Source organism: Mirounga leonina, unplaced genomic scaffold, assembly GCF_011800145.1.
Source record: "Mirounga leonina isolate KUSES-001 unplaced genomic scaffold, KU_Mleo_1.0 Mir_126, whole genome shotgun sequence".
Classification (NCBI taxonomy): Eukaryota; Metazoa; Chordata; class Mammalia; order Carnivora; family Phocidae; genus Mirounga; species Mirounga leonina.
In genome coordinates this window covers 11,511,925-11,533,749 of record NW_023270314.1, presented here as the reverse complement: position 1 = coordinate 11,533,749, position 21,825 = coordinate 11,511,925, and the positions used below count along the sequence as shown (strand labels likewise).

The 21,825-nt window shown below is 40.4% G+C and overlaps 1 protein-coding gene and 1 long non-coding RNA gene across 2 annotated transcripts in view; both read left to right on the top strand.

The window, feature by feature from the left end:
- Positions 1 to 145: 145 nt before the first annotated feature.
- Positions 146 to 10,023, top strand: LOC118008583. Its single transcript, XR_004678718.1, has 3 exons — positions 146 to 256; positions 429 to 483; positions 10,001 to 10,023. It is a non-coding gene; the product is annotated as an uncharacterized LOC118008583 (long non-coding RNA).
- Positions 10,024 to 10,034: 11 nt separating this feature from the next.
- The window catches only part of FRS2 (fibroblast growth factor receptor substrate 2), a 116,743-nt gene continuing 104,952 nt past the window's right edge, over positions 10,035 to 21,825 (top strand). Inside the window, exons 1-2 of the mRNA XM_035002164.1 lie at positions 10,035 to 10,056; positions 18,539 to 18,728. The gene's annotated coding sequence lies outside the window, so the exon portion shown is untranslated. The remainder of the gene's footprint in view (positions 10,057 to 18,538; positions 18,729 to 21,825) is intronic.

Genomic DNA, 21,825 nt, shown 5'->3' with positions numbered 1-21,825 from the left:
AGGACTTGACTTTTACTCTCAGTGAGGTGATAAACCATTTGAGGAAAGGAAAGATTTGAGCAAAAAAATGACCCAATCTGATTACTGTTTGTTTGTTTGGTTAAAGATTTTATTTCTTTGAAGTACTCTACACCCAATGTGGGGCTCAAACTCACAACCCTGAGATCAAGATTGCATGCTCTACCAACTGAGCCAGCCAGGCGCCCTGACTTACTGGTTTAAAAGGCCCGCTGTGGGGCACAAGAGCAGAAGAAAAGTGAGTGGCTTTCAAAATAATCCAGGTGGAAGATCATGGACTGAGGTGTTACTGAGGCGGTAAAAAGTGATTAGAAAAAATTAAAAGATAACTTATGAGTAACTGTGACCCAGCTGAGGTTGGGTAGCATTTGTTGGGTAGTTATTGAATGATTTTTGTTTTTCTATTCTAGAGGAACTTTCTCTAGTGATGCTTAGGACCAGAGACTGTGGATGGAGAAAGCAAAGGTAACCAACCCTTCGGTGGGGATTGGTATGACAATAACAGTAAACAGGCAAAAATGGTAATAGCATGGGCTAAGGTGGTACCAGTAAAGGTAGTGAGAAGTTTTCAGAATCTAGATTTATTCTGAAAGTAGAACTAACAGGATTTGTTGATAAATTGGGCATGGAATAAAAGCAAAAGTGAGAAATCAGGGATGACTTTAGGTTTGTTTTGTTTTCTTATTTTTTTTATCCTAGAAGGTTAGAGTTTTTATTAGTTAATAATGAAAAAACTTCAAGAAGATCACATTTGGTAGAGAAGATTAGGAGCTCATTTTTGGACCTCTTGTGGTTGAATTGCCTCATAGACATTCAAGTGGAGGTGCCTAGTTGGCAACTGGACATATGAAACAGGCATTCAGGAGAATTTAAAGGGAGTTTTACTAGTCAACATTGTTGGAGTAACAAACCACCCCCAAATCTCAGTGGATTAGAGTAACATTTATTTCTTGCTTTTGTTACATATGGGTGGCAAATTGATTATGACTCTACTCTAGGCTGTGAGCCAGCTATGTCTGATTCAAGTATATTCTAATCTGAGCCCTAAGAAACAGCCACTATCTGGCACATGCCACACTCGTGGCAAAGGGCAGAAGCAAGAAAGGCCAACCTAAACAATGCAATCCAATTTAAAGCTTCTCTTTGTATGTGGCATACACCACACGCTTACATTCTATTCCATTCATTGGCCAAAGAAAGTCACATAGCCCAGCCCTGCAATGAGACAAAGATGTATATTGTGCACTGAAGAGGCATTTCAAGACAAATCCAAAAGTGTGGATGTACAATCTTTATAGAAGGGAGGGAGCAAATTGTTGTAAACCATGGTTCAAACTACCACAAAGTGAGTATAGACATTGAAGAGAAGAAATCCAAAGGCTGAGCTATTTCAATGTTCAGAGGTCATAGAGATAAGGTAAAACCAACAAAAAAGTCTGAGAAGGAGCAAATAGTAAGGTAGGGAGAAAACCATGTTGGAAGTCAAGTAAAGAAAGAGTCTCACAAAGGAAGGAGGAATCATCTTGGTCACACATTGCTAATAAGTCAAGCAAGATGAGGACTGACGTTGACCAGTAAATTTAACCACATGGAAATCTTTGGTGATCTTGACATGAGAATTGATGATACAGTATGGGGGCAAAAACCTGATCAGTGTGGATTCAAGAGAGAGTGGGAGGAGAGAAGTCAGAGTAGTGGGTACAGGTGGACTACTCTTTCAAGGATTTTTGCTTAAAGGGGAAAGAAGGAAATGAAGGAGTAACTGGTGGGAAAATTGAGGTCAGTGGGAGTTTTTTTAAAGATGGGATAAATAAAACCATAGTTTCATGATGATAAGAAAGATCCTGTAGAGAGGGAAAAAATGATAATGCCAGAGAGAAAGTAGACAACCGGTGTACCGAGATCCCTAAATAGGCTGGAGGGGGTGAGGTCTAGTGTAGAGTAGAGGACTGGTCTTCATGAGAACCATAGACACAGTCTGTTCATAGCAACAGGTGACAAGGCAGAGCAAATGGACACAAGTGCAGGTAGGTGAGTAGATGTGATGGTGGGAACAGATGGTAATTCTTTTCTTATTGCTTCTGTTTCTCAGCTAAATAAGATGCAAGTCATCAGCTGAGAGTGAGAATAGGGAGAAGTTGTCAGAGGTTTGAAAATGAGAAGAAAGTATGAGTAGTCTAAGAGAATGGGAGACTGAATGCACTAGTGAACAATAATGATTGGTAGGTAGCATTAAGGGCCTACTTGAGGTTAGTGATAACTATGTGGGTTTTGTTTTTTTTTTTCTCCACCCACAGTCAGCAGCAGAGGTGTGGGTGCAGAGTTAAGTAGAGAATTAGATTTATCCAGATAAGAAACAGGCAGAAAGTTAGATTTAACTAGAATTTATCATGTTAAAAAAAAGTAAGAGGGACAAGGTAGTTTAAGATGTACGACGCAAGGGGAGGTACATAATGGTTGATCATGGAATTTAAATTGGATAATAATGGAAGTAGAACATGGCACAGGGTAAGGAACAATAAAATGGTGGAAGATTTAATAGATTATAGGTCCAAATATATTTGACAAATTGTTGGAGTCGGAGATAAGCTCAAAGAGTAGAAGGCCTTGGTCAGAGAGTGTGATGCTTGATATTGGCATTATGGAGGAGTTGTAGCTATGGGCAATAAGAAGATCTAGAGAAGATCAGTAGAACTTCCTTGATGATGGGACTCTTCCATGTCCACCGTCTAATATGGCTGCTACTCATGGCTACTGATCACTGAAAATGGGCCAACTAAGGAAATGAAATTTAAATTGTATTTAAGTTTAATAAGTTTAAAATTAAAAGCAACATGAAGCGAGTAGCTACCAGATTGAGCAGTGCAGTTCTAGAGATTTGACCATGTTAGTGAGTGGCTAAGTTGGAAGACAGCAGTGCTGGAGAAGAGGAGGCCAAATACTTAGGGGCTAGATTATTGAAAGGACCATATCAGGAAATGGATATTGAAATCACTAAGAATTATGACAAGAATAGTGTTGGGATGACAGTGAACTGCCAGCTAAAATCTTCAAGGAATGACAGGGGTCTCAGGATAGGAGGATGAGTATAACAAGGAGCAAAGTGAGTGGTATAGTCACATAACATGTTAATCAAAACAGAGGGTTTTAGGAAGGAAGGAGGGAGGGAGAAAGGTTTAATCAGCAATCAAGGAGGACACTTACCCCTTTGTCGACGTCCAGTGGTATAATATAGACTTTGAAAATACGTTCTTTCATTGCAAAGAAAAGTTTGTGGATTGTCTTATCACTTATTTATGGTGTTTTTGGTTGAATAAAGTTTTCCTTCTTAAATTTGGAAAATGTATTCACTTTTTAAATGATTCTCATTTTTAAATCTTAATTAAGAAATCCTCCCCTATCCCAAGGTCATAAATATATTACCTAAAATTTTCTTTTAAAAGTGTTATAGAGGGGCGCCTGGGTGGCTCAGTTGTTAAGCATCTGCCTTCTGCTCAGGTCATGGTCCCAGGATCCTGGGATCGAGCCCCGCATCGGGCTCCCTGCTCAGCGGGAGGCCTGCTTCTCCCTCTCTCACTCCCCCTGCTTGTGTTCTCTCTCTCACTGTGTCTCTCTCTGTCAAATAAATAAAATCTTTAAAAATAAATAATAAAAGTGTTATAGATTTGCTTTTCACATTTAAGTTTTTAATTCCTCTTAAGTTTATATTTATGTATGGTATGAGATAGAAAACAAGTTTAATTTTTCCATATAATCTATTTTCTGAAGTACAACCTCATGAAGTTCACTTTCTTACAGTGTTACCACCATCATATTAATTCTGTAATAGCTCTTGAAATTAGCTCTTTATCCCAGATGATGTTCATTTTAATGTAATGTATTAATTGTAGATGTATGCTGCTTAGTACTGTGTGTGTGTGTGTTTTAATTCTACAATTACTTCATTATTATTTCTTCAAATATTGTTTTTCCAGCATCCCTCCATTCTTTTGGAACTTGTATTGAATATAGGCTGGAGCCTCTCAATCTGTTTTTCATGTTTCCTAATTAACTGCTTTTTCTTTAGCTAGCTAGCTAGCTCTTTGGCTGTCTGTGCTGTGTTCTAGGTAAATCTCTCAGCACCGTCTTCCAATTCAGTAAAGTCACTCTTCAAATGTATCTAGTCTAGAGTTTACTCATCTATTAAGTTTGTAATGGCTATAAAAATATGTAAATTCTAATCATCTTTGGTTGCTCCTTTTTTATATCCAGATGTTTTTTATTTTCTATATACTCACTTTTTACAAATTATTATTAATATTAATAGAAGTTATTCCTTGACTTACATTTTTTAACATCCTAAAAACATTTATTTAAAAATAATTGTCAGGGGTGCCTGGGTGGCTCAGTCAGTTAAGTGTCTGCCTTCGCTCAGGTCATGATGCGGGAGTCCCGGTATCGAGCCCCACATTGGGCTCCCTGCTCAGTGGGGAGTCTGCTTCTCCCTCTGCCACTCCCCCTGCTCGTGCTTCTATTTTGATATGCCCTATTTTGATACAGTTTTGAAGTAGGGCTCTAAGTCTTCCTCCAAATATCTAACCATTTGTCCTCATATCATTTAACAAATTATTTATTGAATTGCCAGTTTCTGCACTTGCTATTTTTTAAATACTCTCCAAGTCTGTCTTATTCTTTTCTTTTTTTTTTTTGTCTTAGTCTCAGTCTTTGTATTCCCATTGTTACTGCCCTAGTTTCAGTCACTGTCATCCTGTCGACTTTTACCTAGATTGCTGTCTAGCCCCCTAACCCTTGTTGGACTTCCATTCCTTAAACATGCTGCGGTCGAAATAACCTTTGTGTGACACAAAATTGATCATGTTACTCCCTGCATGAAACCTTCCACTGACCATCTCACTCCCTCAAGATGTAGTAAAAACCATTTATTGGGGTTTACCCTTATGTCACCTTATTTCTGTAGCTTCATCTCTTGCCATTCATTCTCTTCACCCTCATCTCTACTGTCCACCCCTAAGGTATTTAGCCTCCTGAATATGCCATGGTCTGCCTCCTTTCTAGGCACATACTATTCTTGGCCTCTGCCCTACCCCACTGTATCTTTGTTGACTAACTCAGCAGGTTTACTACGATGTCACAACCTCCAATAAGCCTTTTGTGATTGGCCTAGAGCCCAGATTAGGGGCCTCTCCCATATGAGACTTTCCCTATTACAGTACTACCCATGCAGAATTGCAATTGCTTATTTGCTTCCCGTCTAGACTGTAAGCCAGTTGGAGAAATTTTGTGTTCTACTTCTGAATCCTTTGCATCTAATACATAGTAAATTTCTACAAGTTGTTTTTGAATTTGATAAAAATTTATCAACTACAGGGGCGCCGGGGTGGCTCAGTCGGTTAAGTGTCTGCCTTTGGCTCAGGTCATGATCCCAGGGTCCTGGGATGAGACCCCACATTGGGCTTCTTGCTCAGCGGGGGGCCTGCTTCTCCCTCTCCTCCCCGCTCATGCTCTCTCTCCCTATCTCTGTCTCTCAAATAAATAAAATAAAATAAGATAAAGTAAAATAAAATAAAATAAAATAAATTTATCAACTACATGGTATATAGCAGACACCATGCTGAGCTATGGGAATGAAAGAGAAAACAGGAATGACAAGATCACTCCCCACATACAGCTTACATTCTAGTGAGAGAGACTGGCCATAAAACAAAACAAAACAAAATTTAAAAAAATCAATTGCAACTGGTGTTAGGAAGAATATAAACAGTTGGCTGTGATAGGGACTAATAGAGGGTCCTACTTAGATAGGATGGCCAAGAAATTCTGCTTTGAGGAACTGGCACTTAAGCTAAGAACTAAAGAATGAGAAGGGGACAATCATGTGAAAAGCTGAAAGTAGAGCATAGCAAGCAGAAGGAAAGGCAAGTGCAAAAACCTGGAAACAGGTAACAGCTTGGTGCGTTCTAGGAACTCTGACTGCAGAGTTTTAATTGCTGGGATAAAGTGCATGGTATGAAGTCGGAAGCCTTAGGCAGGTAGCCAGATCATGCAGGGTCTTTTTACGATAGCCAGACACTTGGATTTGTTCTAACAGGCCGGAAAATCCTAGAAGGGTTTTAAGGGTTTGAGGAGGAGAAAGGCAAGCTTCAATTACATTTTAAGGGTTCACTCTGGCTGTTTTGATAATGCAACGTAAGGAGATCCCCATGGATATGAGGGATTAGTTAGACAGCTATTGCGGTTATCTAGGAGAGGGGGAGTGGTAGCTTAAACTAGCATGGTCACAAGTAGAGATGGAGACAAGTGAATTAATTCAAGGTATATTTTGTAAGTAGAACAATTTGAACTTGCTGGCGGAGAGACTATGAAGGGTAAGAGAAAGGGAGGAGGCTAGGATAACTCCCAGACTTCTGACTTCAGTGACTGAGTGAATGACCTGTGTTGTTATTTATAGAGTTGGAACAATGGGAAGGAACTTGGGAGGCCTGGGGAGAACACAGGGAAATTAAACTTTCTATTTTGACTATGTTAAGTTTGAAATGTTTGTGAGACAACCAAGTATAGAAGTCATATTAGCAGTTTGAAAATGTTGAATACATTGAATATCTGGAGCTTAGGTGAAAGGTCTAATCTTGACGTAGGCTTCAGCATGAAGCCTTAGGAAATGGATGAGCTCCCCAAAGAACAAAGTCCACGTGGAGAAGAGAAGGTACTATTTAGACACTAGATCAGTTACCAGAGTGTCTCTTCTCCCCCGCCTTGTCATTGGACTGAGCTAGGAAATAAATCTATGCATATACATATGCACATAAATATGTATTCACATACATACACTTGTATACATAGATAAAAACCACATTCACATCCATATTTATTTCTGTGTCTATCTACCTATATTGAAAACCGTGAGTTCACACTGACATGTTCCATTTCAATCTAGTACTACGGGGCTCATTCTAGATTTCTCCTATCATTATTTATACCACTCTTCTCTCACAGTGAGAAACTTGCCTATCATTATCCTCAGGATTCTACTGATTTGCTTGACCTCCCCATGTGTAGCTAATCTCCTGACACCTATAGGCTGCCATCATGCTAGAATACCCTCCCTGAGCAGGCCCTGTCCCTCATGAGGCTCTTCTGCCCAGGAAGAAAGTTCATTTTTTTAAAATTTAGGTTCTGCATGTCTTATTATATATAGTCTTTGGTACTTTATTTGTTTTTGTTGGTGTTTTGAAAAGGCGTTTTTAAAGAGTTACATTTTCTGATATTATTGCTTATATTTGAAAAGGCTACAATATGTGATTTCATTTTTCCTATTTGCCAGTTTGAAATGAAAACATTGTTTTTATTTCATTGCTTTTATTGGTTATTAGTAGCACTGAACATTTTTCAAATGTTTATTGGCCATATAAATTTATGTTTCTGTGAATTGTATGGATCCTTTGTTTACTCTATGGGAATTTTAGCACTTTTTTTTTTTTTTGGTTTAATTTTTCCCAGGTATTTTATTCTTCTTGATGCAAATGCAAATGGGATTGTTTTCTTAATTTCTCTTTCTGTTACTTCATTATGTGTGTATAGAAACCCAACAGATTTCTGTTTATTAATTGTATCCTGCAACTTTACTGAATTCATTTAATTAGTTCTGATAGTTTTTTGGTGGAGTCTTTGGGGTTTTCTATATAGTATCATGTCATATGCAAATAATGACAATTTTACTTCTTCCCTACCAATTTGGAAGCCTTTCATTTCTTTTTCTTGTCTGATCGCTCTGGCTAGGACTTCCAGTACTATGTTGAATAAAAGTGGTAAGAGTGGACATCCTTGTCTTGGTCTTGATCTTAGAGGAAAAGCTTTCAGGTTTTCCCCATGGAGTGTGATATTAGCTGTGGGAGTGTTTTTCTTTTTTTAAATCAGCTTTCCTGAGTTCTTTGTAAATTCAGGAGAATATTAATCCTTTACCTATCTAAGTTGTCACCGATATTTTCCCCCAGTTTTTTATTTGTCATTTAAATATATCTTATTTTGATTTTTGACATGTGGAATTTTTCTTTTTTTGTAGTTAAATTTACTGTTCTTTAGTGACTCCTCCTCCCCTTAGTTTTAAGTTTAGAAAGAGACCTCCCCTATCCAAGGATTTAAACAAACATACCTGCCCCCACCCTTCTCCTTCCTCCTCCCTCTCCCTCTCCTCTTTTTCTCCTCTGTCTCTTCCTTCTTTTTCATTAAGGTTTGCCTTAAGGCCAGCTTTAAGTTAAACGAGCCACTAAGCCAGCCCCGATCACTTTGGTCTCTTGGGAGGGGGTCTTGTAGACCAAGAAAAACGTGGAACTGGGATGGATTTCTCTACAACACAACCCTCTCCCTTTCCCTCCTACATAAGCAGTTCAGTGTTGAGCTCCCTAATAAGTGTATGTACATCTGACAATTCATAAACTGCTGCAGTGAAAGGTGGCCTTTAAATATTCTGTATATAAATTTAGCCATTTATACAGAGAGAATGAAAAAAAATATGGCCTGATTCTGATCAGATGCTGCTTGTTTCTCCTTACACCATGGGGTTCTGTTCTATGTCATTTCCTTTGAAGTCAGTGGGAGCTCTGTGCAGGACGGCACCGCGAACACCGGGCTCTATACATGAAGGTGAGAACTGCCATTACGATAAACTATTCGGCAGTGTGGTGGAGGGAACATTGGTTCAACACACTTGGTGGCTACCCTGCAGATCCCACTGTCTGTGAGAGCTTTGTTCAACTGGAGCAAACAAGAACTTTTTGAATTTTGACATACAAGGGCTCATTCAGCAGAGCATCCCCTGTTATGAGAGGAAGCACAGTGCTGGGCAGACATTGCAGTTTTTAGCCAGCACACTGAGGGCATTTCTCTCACATTCTCCCCATCTGTAAAGAGACTGTTTTCAAGACCCCAAAATGGTTTTCTATAGATTGGAGAGATGTATAAATATTTTTTACATGTTTGTACTCACGTATAATGAGGGGCAGACTACAGTCATATCAAAGTCGCCAGGCTTTTCAATGCGGAAAGAAAGAATTCTTTGCGAATTTTAGCTGAGCGTGTTATTGGCTGAAAAGCAGAGCTTACAATAGAGGCAGTGAGAGAAACTTTGATTTCTGGAGATGATATTGGAAATAAAGAATCATGTACATTTGCTTGCTGTCTCAGGAGCATTATTTTTTTAATTAGCCCACAGAAACTCTCTTTTCTCCCCCGCTTTCACAATGAGTAATATACCATTTTTTAGGAAGCCAAATCAAACGATAGTTTCAGGTTATTGTTCTATAGACATCTGAATGAATAGATAGCAAAGAACAAATTGCCCAAATCGATGGGTGATTTTTTTCCACCCACCCCATCCCCTGACTTTGAAATAGTGATATCCCCTTACTGATGCCTTCATCATATCATTCTGCTCTTGTCTCCAGGCCCTTGCCTAGGCTCTAGCATACAAGGCCCCTCACTTCCAAGGACCCCTCTCAGAGCAGGACACCAGCATTTTGTATTTGTAACGTCTCTTATTGGATAGCGTCGGAGTGGAGCAGGCATATTTTATTTACAATTTCAAATTCTTTTTCGGAAGACTTGTATCCACCCCTGAATATAGAATACCCTTTCTTTCCACAGGCCATCAGGTGGTTAGCATGCAGGCAATATTTAAATCCCTGGGACTGGGTGAGATCGCCAAGGGAGGAAATAAATGTAGATGGGGAAGAAGAGAGAACTGAGTTCTGGGACACTCCAAATTCAGGGGACTGAGAAGAGAAAATATATCTGGGAGACCACTCCATAATAGTACACGAGGAACAACATCATTCTTTGAAACAATAGTTATGCTGTAATATAATAAACTATTCTAGAGAGTGAATATGCCTTAATTTATATAAGCTGTCCTCTACCAATAGCTTCTTAACTGTTCCTCCCACTCTCAGCTTATCCTTTACTCCAATCTTCTCTTCATACTCCTTAGGTTAACCTTGGATGAATTTTAGTTTTTTGTGACCAGATGAAAAAATGGAAAATTGAGTAAGTACAATATATTACATTTATATGATGAAATACAGTGCAGCTGTGATTTTTAATAAGAAAGTACTCACAAAATCATGTTAAGAAAGAATAATCCCAATTTATACATAAACATGCACACGTACACACACAAATAGAAGACCAGAAAAAAATGGTATATGTGATCCCATCAAAAGTGTAACATATTTCTGGGTGGTGGTTTTCCAGGTGACTTTTATTTCTTAGGCTTTTCTGTGTTTTGCAAATGTCTCTCATTAAAAAATAAAAAAGTTGTTGTTTTTCTTTTAAGTGTACATCAATTATGTTGCTTCATAGTAGGGAAACCAGCTTTGATTCTTTACTGCCTGAAAAGATAATGCCCACATATCTTAATTTAGTTGTCAGCACCCTTCAGGCTACAGGCCCAACCTGCTTACCCAAACTCTTTGTTTCAGTTAAAGAGATCTGCTCAAGGTCTTCTGAATGTGCTCTGTGCTTTTCTACTATTATGCCTTTTTGAAAGCTGGGATCCTTTTTATTTCCCTCTTCTCCCTATAATTTCTACAAATCCTTTAAACACAACTTAAGTCCCACCTCTTACTTGGTCCTAAGACTGTGCATGAAGGAAGAGGTCTCCAAAGATAAGAGGTTCTATTATTCATTTAGCATTTACCATACAGCCTGTTTTGCACTGTTGTGGTTCCTCCTCTGTGAGTCTATAACTTCTCTCTCCAACTGGCCTTTTGATTCTTAGAGGGCAGATTTTGTGACTAGAATTCTTAGTCATACCCCCTGTGTCTTACTCACAGTATGTGTGTAATAAACATTTGTAGTAGTTTCGAGTCGGGGTTATTTCAAGTATATCTAGATCTATAGATCTATATCTCTATATATTTGATCTATCTCTTTACATATATGTTTGTATCTTCTTTTTTTTTTTTTTAAAGATTTTATTTATTTATTTGAGACAGAGAATGAGAGATAGAGAGCATGAGAGGGAGGAGGGTCAGAGGGAGAAGCAGACTCCCTGCTGAGCAGGGAGCCCGATGCGGGACTCAATCCCGGGACTCCAGGATCATGACCTGAGCCGAAGGCAGTCGCTTAACCAACTGAGCCACCCAGGCGCCCCTATGTTTGTATCTTCTAAGTACGTTGAACTTATTGAAGGAATAATAACATTTCAGCAGTTAATTTACTATAAGGGAAATATTTTAAATACATGTAGTTATAAACTACTGCTTAAGCATTCTTTCTTCCTTCACAAAAGGTCATTAATCTTCTCTTTGGGGAGTATTCTCTTCTTACTGTCTTCTGAAGTACAATGTAGCTTTACTTTTCTTCTTTCTTCCCCAGTCCCAAATACAGTCTCCCCATGTGCTCTACCTTTGTGGGTGAAATGCTTCCTGCCTCAGTAAAATCCAGCTTCTAAACAAATTTGTTAGTTTAGAGAGCAACTTGAGGATTTTGCACTTGGCACCATTTGATTTCCTTGGCGTCTCTCCATAGTCACCATTTAGAAAGCTCCTGGTCTGCAGGATTTCTCTCCATCATACACTCTGAGGAGATTAAAAAAGGATTGTATTACGTTGGCTTGAAAATGTGATGGAAAATGAAATTTGCTTTACCAAGAAAGAAAGCTTTTGAAACTCAAATTGTCCTAATAAGGCCCTTACACAGGGATAGTTCTTGGTGGAGTATAATGACAGATATGGGGAAAGTTCCTTCTTATTTGGGTTGCCAGTAAGTAAATAGCACAATGTTTAAAATCACTCACACAAATAAAGCAAGCTGCAAAACAATATGATTATATTTATGTTTTGTAAAATATAGGTGTTTCTAGCCTTTATAAAGCAAGCTTGGATTAAGATCTTAAGAAAGGTCCTAAGCACTAAAGAGCTTATGGTACATATGAAATAATATCCCTGTTATTTACTTTAAGATTAAAACAATGCTAAAATTCAATAAGCATAAGGAAGTCCCAACAAATTCTGATTTTTAAAGATCTATGCATTTATAAAAATGTCAAGTTCTTTACAAAAAAAAATTGGGGGGTCTTGATTTGTTGGTGCCTTAAGTACATACTTTATCTACCTATTTATTGGGTAATTCTGTTTTGTTTACATGAATGTAAATGCACAGGAAAAGGTCTGGAATGAGAACACCAAATTATTAACAGTGGTTCCAACTGCAGAGAGGAGTGGGCTGGGGAATGGGGAGCATTGTACTTTTCCATTTTACTCTATTTTTTCCCCTCATCATCTATACCCAAAATGTAGTCATTTATTTCATGTACAATTATTAAAACAAACAAACACATTGGGTAAGTAAAATGTCTCACCTTTTCTTTCTTTCTTTTTTTTTTTAATTTGAGTGTAGTTGACACACAGTAGTTTCAGGCGTACAACATAGTGATTTGATAGGTCTATACATTATGCTATGCTCACCACAAATGTAGCGCCCATCTGTCACCATACAATGCTATTCAGTCTGACTTATGTCACTTAGCTTAATACCCTCTAGTTCCATCCATGTTGTTATAAATGACACAATCTCATTCTTTTTTATAGCTGTGTAATATTCCACTATATAAAAATAAATATATATGTATCTGTTCCACCACAAATTCCTCTCAATCTTTACTTTGCTATCAAATTTTAATATTAACTGCTTATATTTGATAAATGTTCACATCATCTGGAGGGCAGCTCAGATCATCCTCCAAACTGAATGTACTGATTTTTCTTTTTTTCATTCAGTACCATGGTTAGACGGCTACTCAACATTCGTCCTTAGCGCCGTTGGCAGTCAGTGAGCTCTTACGGTCTGCCAGGCACTGTGCATGGCTCTGCATGTACTCACTGGTTGACCTCTCACAACAATCCTGTGAGGTGGGCGTTACTCTCACTGTCATTTGACAGTGGAAGGAGTAGAGGCTGGAGAGGTTTCACTGTCTCATGCAAGCTGGATCATACAGCTAGCAGGTGAGGCGACTGAGATAGATCTCTGGCAGACCGACTTCACGTTCTGCATAGGGAAGAGGAAGAGGTGGAGCTCGCCTGTAGTTTAAGATTTTTACTTTACTTCATAGGTGGCAGATACACTGTTGCCTAAATGGGAGGTGAATAAGCATCTGGGTCTGGTTGATGTGTTGGTTGAAAATTACTATTATTATGAGGATGATTATTATAGTATTTAGTAATTATGCAGTACTTTATACTTCAAAGAACTATGCTTTATAATCATTTATTAGCTATGTCTCACAACATCTCTATGGTACAAGATGCACTTATTGTGCATATTTTGCAGAAAGAGAAATTGAGGCAGAGTGAACTGGGCCACAGTTGCATGAGAAACAACGAGGGTGGAATGCAACCTCTTAAGGTCTGGAGACTCACTGAACAGCCCAATCTGGACAACAACAGAAGTTTAATTCTTGAAACCTTTTAAAGGGAGGTGTCAGTTCTAATATTTTTTTTTCTCATGTTTACTTAAATGTAAAATATGCTAAAAATTGATGACCATTCCCTTTTACATCCTCCATTTTTGAAGATTTTATTTTTTATTTATTTGTCAGAGGGAGGGCATGAGGAGGGGGGAAAGGCAGGCAAAGGGAGAAGCAGGCTCCCAGCTGAGCAAGGAGCCCGATGCAGGACTTGATCCCAGGACCCCGGGATCAGAACCTGAGCCAAAGGCAGATGCTGATCTGACTGAGCCATCCAGGCATCCCAGATCCTCCATTTTTTAACTTTTTTTTTTTCATTTTTGAACTTTTACTGCATTTATGTCAATGTGACATTTTTGCTTGAATTCAAACTTGTTATCTCCCATTTCTCCACACAAGCACAATTTAACTACGGATATTGGTTTCCAGTGTCAATATTATATTGCTTCAAATTGCTTCCATTGTTTTAAAAAGATATCTTTTGTTTGTCACATGCATAGGGCTGTTCATGATAACTTGCAAAAAAAACAAACTTTGTGCAAGAATTATATTGGAATTAAAGGAAGTCATAGATTTCTGGCATTCAGTTTTAGATTTACACACTTCAAAACTGAAGATTATAAACATATCAACATGACCTGGGGTGGGAGGGAGAGAGAGAGATGAGAAGGTTCTGTGTAGGTTTATTACAGCACCTATTAAAAACCTGGAAGAGATAGCATGCACTCTTCCATAAATCTGGTAGTCTCAGTTGAGAGGCAGTCATGGCTCTAGCACATGGGAAAGGCTCAATAAATATTAGTTTCGTAGTTAATTTCACATCTGTGGAGACAGATCGCCTGGGTTCCAGTCCTGGCTCCATTACTTACTAGAACTAGTGGTGTTTGTGTCTCTCCAGCTGGCATGAGGGGGTCGGGCGGAGAAAAGGCTCATACTCCATTACATTAGTTATCATGACATTTATTCAAGTATTTGCTATTATTTGTCTTTTCGATTTTCAAGGCTGTTGACAAATAACATTAGCTACAACGCCTTTAAAATGTTGGTGGTAATATTTATCATTTGATGTCTCCATTTGCCTGGCTTGTTTAGAAATGGTACAACATGGTATCCCACAATTGTCTACCCCGGAAAAACAATTTTTTTTTTAAAGATTTTATTTATTTATTTGAGACAGAGAGAATGAGAGAGAGAGAGAGCACTTGAGAGGGGGGAGGGTCAGGGGGAGAAGCAGACTCCCTGCCGAGCAGGGAGCCCGATGCGGGACTCGATCCCGGGACTCCAGGATCATGACCTGAGCCGAAGACAGTCGCTTAACCAACTGAGCCACCCAGACACCCCGGAAAAACAATTTAAAATTACCCTAAAATACACTGCAATAATCAGATATGAGCACCTGTGAAATCTACACTCTTCTATACTTGTTTCTTCAAAACGTCCATAGGATCCCACACACCAGTCAGAGGCTCCAAACTCGGTGCCCACCATGAAGATTTCACATGTGAGTGAGGCTGACTTCTTGCACTACCCGAATAAGGAGCTGCATCTGAGCTAAAGACACTGATGCCGTGGGGGATGCACATCCAGTCTGCCGGAGTGTCTAAATTTTCAAGAGATGCCAGAAATTGGGATTTTTACTTTACATGATATTTCTCACTTAAAAATTTTTGACTGTTTATTTCTTCTCTTTTTTTAATTTTGACCTCTCAGTTTGTTTCTTAGTACAAAAGTCTGTGGGTCAAACAACACATTTGAGGGCCATTTAATGTCCAATATCGGCCAGTTATATTAGCACATACATACAAGTACACTGTGCTATTAGTCAAATCAGCAAATGCTTTCCAAGCACTTGTGCTAAGGCATGAATAAAAGGTGGGGAAGACAAAATATGACAAAATCTTTACAAAACTCACAAGTCTAATGGGGAAATAGGCAATAATGTCACAGAAGAGAGTGAAAAATGCTATAGCAGAGTGTGGAACCCAGGACTTAAGCCTGGTGAGTTAAGCATTTGATCTGGCCTAGGTTAAAACAGACAAAAAACAAAGAAGCCCTATTATTTGAAAGTCTGGCAAGCGGTGGACACCCAAGTAGATGGCTCTTTTGTTTCACAAAACACCTTAATGGATTTTTGGGGTGGAAGCTATGCATGGACAGGGCCAAACCTTGCACGGTTCCAGGGGGACCATTCCTATTGTGGCTTGTACAATTGGCACCCTCTTGAGCACCATTCAGGTTGTATTCTTTATGAATGGTACCCCCTGGATTTGTGCAACCTGGCGATTCTGTCAACAAAGATAGGCCTGGAGTCTGGCCTGAGAGGAGGATTGAGCTAAATCCTTCTACATAATAAAGAGGAATTTTAAATCTTTGCCTAGTGGGTGGAGGCAGGAGGGTGGAGGGGTGCCTGTAATGGGGAGAAGAAAAAGGTTTGGAGGAAAGATCTCTAGGATGAGGGTGGGCCAGCAATTTGGCAACAACCTGGAGCTATGAACCTGGTGAGAGAGTCCCTGTAATTTTTAAAAGAGTTGCATAAAATTCTCTGTCATCTTCTTTAACTTCTAGGAGACACTGACAAATGAAGTCAAACAACTTTTTCTTTGGCTTCAAGTATAGCCTTTGAACCTTTTATGTATGAATCAGCAGATAACCAGGAAAGATTTGATGCTCAGGCTCACATAGCAACACTTGGTTAAATACACAATACTGTAATAACTTGCCTTTTTACTGTTTTTCTTCAAAAAGCTCAAAGTGCTTATACTTTTATTTCCTCATTTGTTCTAACATTCCAGTGTGGGAGGGAAAGATTTATGATAACATTATTTATAGATGGAGAAATTGAAATAGAGATTAAGTCGCTTACTCAATGTTGCATAGTTTGGGTGGTGGAGCCCACACTGGAATTTGGTTCTCCAAGCTCCTGCCACGAAGTGGAGAGATCATGAGTTTTGGAATTAGAGAAATCTTTGTTTGAACAACCCAGAGTTCTGCCCTTTCAATAAGAATGTGGCCTTAAGTCACTTATTTCACCTAGGTCTCAGTTTTTCTCTTCTGTAAAATTAAGACCATAAACCTCATACTAGTGTAGTGAAGATTAATTTAGAAAATGCATGTAAAGCCCTGCCACAGAGCAGTTCCCAAATAAGATTAGTTCCACCCCTAACCCAGTATTATCTGGTTAAATTTCAGTACAGATTTAAAGTAATCAAAAAAGAATCCTCCATGAATACTCATTTTTTTTTTCTAGCCTCATCTCCCACTGAGAGCAAAACATGAATAGAAATGCTTCCACACATCATTTAATTCAACGGGAGAACTTTTGCTTCAGTGGAGTTATTCCTGTTGGGGATAATTAGAAAAAAGAGTTATGTGGAAGACAAGATAGTAGAGTGCAGTGTTTCTAAAACTTGAGAATCTATCAGAGTCACCTGCAAGACCTGTTTAAACACAGATTGCTAGGCCCCACCCTGGAGTTTCTGATTCATGAGGTCTGGAGTGGGGCCTAATCATTTGCATTTTTAACAAGTTTACAGACGATGTTGATGTTGCTAGTCCAGGGAGGACAGCTCAGAGAAGCACTAGCATGGTTAAGTGAAATTCGGGGGGTGGGGCCCAGCAATCTGTGTTTTAACAAGACCTCTGGGTAATTCTGATGCACTTACCAGTTTGAAAACCACTGGCATAGTGATGAAAAGCATCCAAGGAGACAGACACACGTTCAAATCCTGACTGTGCCATTTACTAGTTAGATAACTAGTTCGGTGATAGACCTCTAGCATATTTGAGTCCTGCGGGAGGCTGACAAGGTCAGGATTCCTTCTCACTATCCTTCTAAGCTCCTCTGTGGAAAGAGAAGTTAGTGAGTCCTGCCAATCCAGGCTCTGTTTTTCACTTCTTCACACTGTGAGGCACGAAAGGCTGCTTAAATTTGGGTATTAGGGAAGTAATTACAAACACTTCTGCAAACACAAAAATAAAATAAACAAGACAGCCCTGTAAATAAAGCCAATGGCAAAGGCATTGTTTACATCTTAAATTCATAATAATGGGTTTTGAACCATTTCCATTTTCCTGCCTTTCTTGCTAGAAAATTTTTAAAAACCTTCCTCCCCCACAGTTTTAAGAGCTGCTTGTAAATTTGTTTTGCAGACAGTATGCATGTTAAGAGGATCCCCCCCCATCCTCCCTCCCATATCTGGCCTCAGATACAGAATCTGCCTCAGATGTTCGGTGCTTTCCTGATTTTGTGGCTGAGGAATTCCTTCCTCATCCCCCCCGCCCCTTCTTTTCCTGCTTGGCATCTGACCCTGTGGGTCCTCAGACTGTCCGAGCTCCCAGTGTCACAAGTATCCAGGCTGGCCCCAGGACATTCTTTGGCTTACCTACCTTCATTTTTCCTATTGCAAAACCCTCTACTCTTTATTTCCTTAACCTTTTCCATCGCCTATTGCTAACCCACAGTTTTCCAAACTGCCCCCTACTAGAGTGATCCACAGGAGGAGAAATTGTTCCTCTTGATGGTGATGGAGGAGAATTGTTGACTTTTATCCAGTCCTACTTGGTACTAAGTACACTGAAGGGTTTATCATGCATGTTCATTTTGAATTCCTACACAATCCAGAGATGATTGTCCGTATATGTATACGCACACACGCAAATGAGGAAACCGAGGCTTAAAGAAGTCAAGCAACTTGCTCAAGGTGAAAAAGTAAAAGTACATAACAGGATGCAGGCAATAAGATTCCAGAATCTCCTGGCTCTTGGCTTCTGTTCAAATTCCAAGTATAGGAATATAATTTGCCTCCTGCTCTTAAAGAGCTTAAAAATCTTGTTAGGGCTAGATGAGATTTATACACACAACACAAGTTAAAATCGAGAGCCACTGTTTGTGGTATTGGGTTTAGTATCTTTGACCGGCCTCCTTCTCTGCAAGATACAGATAAGAATAACAACCTCAAGGGGTATGGGGATGATTGACCGAGTTAAGCATCCGAAGCGCGTAATACAGTGCCTGTCGCGCAGTAAGCGTTCAGTAAATGTCAACTATCTCTATTTTTAAAGGAGGCGGACTGGAGTGGAGAGCATACTGGAGAGTCGGGAGGCCGGCTGTATACGCCGGACCCTTGCACCCAAATTCTCCGATCCTCGGTTTCCTGGTCCGTAAAATTAGGTGGCTGGAGTGGACTAACTGGAAGAGCAGTAAGGGACGCAGCCGTTGCCTGGAGATCCGAGAGGCCTCGGGGCAGAAAGGGTTAGTGACGAGTCTGGGGGCGGCTTTACGGCGCTCAGCGGGAGAGGCCCCGCCCCGCCCCGCCCCGCCCCGCCCCGCCTGGGAGGCCCTGGCAGCTCCCGCCCGCGAGCAGTTCCGGTGCCAAAACGCTTCCCTCCCCCGCTTCCCCGGAAGTGCTTTTCCAAGGTTCGGGCCGGAGAGAGGCCTTGTAGGCACAGCTGCTGAGCCTCGATCGGCTCCGAGTAGGGGCTACTGCCCGGGTTGGAGCCCGGGGGTCCGCGGCCGCCGACCCGCGCCTGCCTCCTCCCAGCGCCCAGGCCGACGGTGAGTGGCCGGAGGAGCACACCCGGACGGCCGCGGGCCGCGTCAGGGCTTGTGCTCTCGGGCCCCCGCTGCCCGCTCTACGCTGCGGGCTCGGCTGTCGGGGTGCGGGGAAGGGGCTTGTCCACCGCCGACCTCCTCGCCGAGTCCGCCGGGCGGGAAGGAGCGGGCGGCGGGGCCTTGGGGTGGGCGGGGCGGAGCCGGGGAGGGGGTTCCTGGAGCGGTTGTAGCCGTTGGGACTTGAGAGTGGGGATGGGCTGGGCCTCGGTCCGTCCGACCTCCTCTTTTCTGCTCCCCTAAATCTTCGCGTTGCCTCCCGGATTTGGTTTTCTCTGTCGACCTGGGGTTGGGAACCTGGACACCAGACTCAATCTTGGGCTCCAGTTCCCGACTTTCGCGTCCTCCGGGTCTGTCCTCGGGTCAGTAATTAGCCCGGGTCCCAGGGGTGTCGTCTTCTCAGTCCCAGGGCTGGGCGATGCGTGTGTAGATGCCGGGGATCTTTTGCAAAGCTTTTCATCCAGACCCGCCTAGGGGTTGCCCGGGGATCGATTTGGACTGCGCTCAGGACCGGTTCTGGATACGTACATCAGTGTGGCACCGGCGTGCCTCCCATGATCTTTACTCACTGGAAAGCTTGCTCAAGCTGTTGCTGAAGTCATTTAGAAAAACAGCTTGCTTGAGGAAAATCAGTAGTTAAGTTCCCTTATTTTCTTGCAGACCTAAAAAAAGGATGCCATTCTGTAATATGCACTCCTAATTTTGGTGGCCATCTGAAGTCACAGTTGAATGGCGAGTTCATTCTGCGGTTATTGCACGAATTGATTACGGAGGGTTGGAGAATTATTTGTACCCCCTCTTCTCCGAAGTTTGTATACCTTCATATTTGGACCTGTCATTTTCCTTAACTTTTAAAGAAAAAATTTTCACAGTAACTCCTTAGAGATTCCCTCTACTGTTAAGAGTTGTGCTGCAATGCAGAGGTTCACACAGGTGGACAGAGGTGGTGTGTGTGTGTGTGTATGTATGTGTGTGTGTGTGTGTGTGTGTGAGAACCTGTATTTTGAAGTGTTTACCTCGGATAAATTGAGAATTTCCTAGAGGAGAAAGTGATGTAGGTAGTTTTTTTAGTGAACAGATTTCAGGTAGTACATTGCTGGAAGGTTTGTAGGCGATAAGGGCTTTCCACATTTAATAGTGATTTTTAAATTATGGTCACAAGAGAGTGCGGTTACTGCAGGTTGTGACTGTCGTATATACAAACCACCTTTGTGAAACCAGTGGCATGTAACTGCATTTCTCATCTTGTGCTTATATTAGGACTTATACTGTAGTTTTTTGGGTACTTACCTCATTCTATCTCCTCCCACTACTGGAAGGGGAGGTAATGTCATGCATTAGGGAAAATAGACTGAAGTGGTAAGTTCAGTGGTAAGTGAGCTCTCCTTTGCAAAAGAAAATTTATTTCAGTGTTGTTGATTTTCAGCAGGCAAAGGGTGGATGACTTCTTAAAAATTGTTTCTTTTATTCCTTTACTGACTGTGATCAAAGGGTGGTTGATTTTTAAAGTCTTTGGAAAAAATTGTGGAGGGAAGATTAGTTGCCCACCTTTTAGATTTAGATGGAAACTGTAGATTCTTAGCTGTTGGAAGTACTTAATTGTTTAGAGCTTATGATTGGAATTTTGAATCGAGACAGTCTGCAAAAGGAGTCAGATATGATTATGGATCCATACATAGAGTATGATAGCTAATGTGTTTTGAAGGGAAATATTTCAAGAATTGTAAGAGCAGAAAAAGGTAACCGGGGAATTTCAGGTACCCTTAGGCACTGTAAATTTTATTATGTTCAAGTCCATTCAATAGATACTGAATATTTGCATTGTAAATTTTATTGTATTATTCAAGTCAATGGGTACTGAATTTTTGCTGTGTTAGGCATCAAGCTATGTTGGGCAACCGTGTAGGAACAAATATACAGCCATAACGTTAAAATTCATGTTTTGGCAATAATTTTCTAAGGTGTATCAGAAATCATGAAGAGGTAAATTGTATTGCTTAGGCATATTACAAAGTTTTTTCATTGTAGGTGGGTGTTGTGTGTTTCATGAAAAGCACTGTTAGGCATTATACGGTACAAAGATTAAGTATTTGGTCTTTAGGAATTTGAAATCTAGAAGGGGATGTAAGATATTTACATAAAAATATGTAAATACTTACTGTGTGAGTGGTTTGACCTAAAGTTTGGAGTTATATGAAAGGAAAATGAGTTCATTTTTAACTGGAGTAATCAGCTAAAAAGTGGAAGGTGGTGGAGGTAAAAAATACTCTGAAGCTATTGAGCACTTAGCATCATGCTCTGTGCTAGTTGCTTTCCATACATTTTCTAAGCTTCACAACAACATATAAGCATCTTTCTTAATAAATAAGGAGGGCAATGCTCAAGTATATTAAGTAGCTGAGCCTCAGTCTGAATCCACGTCCACCTGGTGCCAAAGCCTGTGCATTTCCACAATATCATGCTACCTCTCAATAAACTGGTAGCCTGAGTTTCACATTGCAGAGGGTAAGACTTTTCTAAAACAAGAATTTAGGGGTCGGGAGTAGGTGGATGAAAGCTTTTCAAATAAAGGGAGTGATGTAAGCACAAGGGTGGAGGTGGGAAAGTTCACTGCATACACAGAAAAGTTAGTGGACAGGTTTCTTAGAATATAGGGTTCATTTTTGGAAATAAGAGATGAGGTTTGAAATTTTAAGTGGGTCTGGATTGAGGAGCATGTTTAAATGCTGTATTTAGGAGT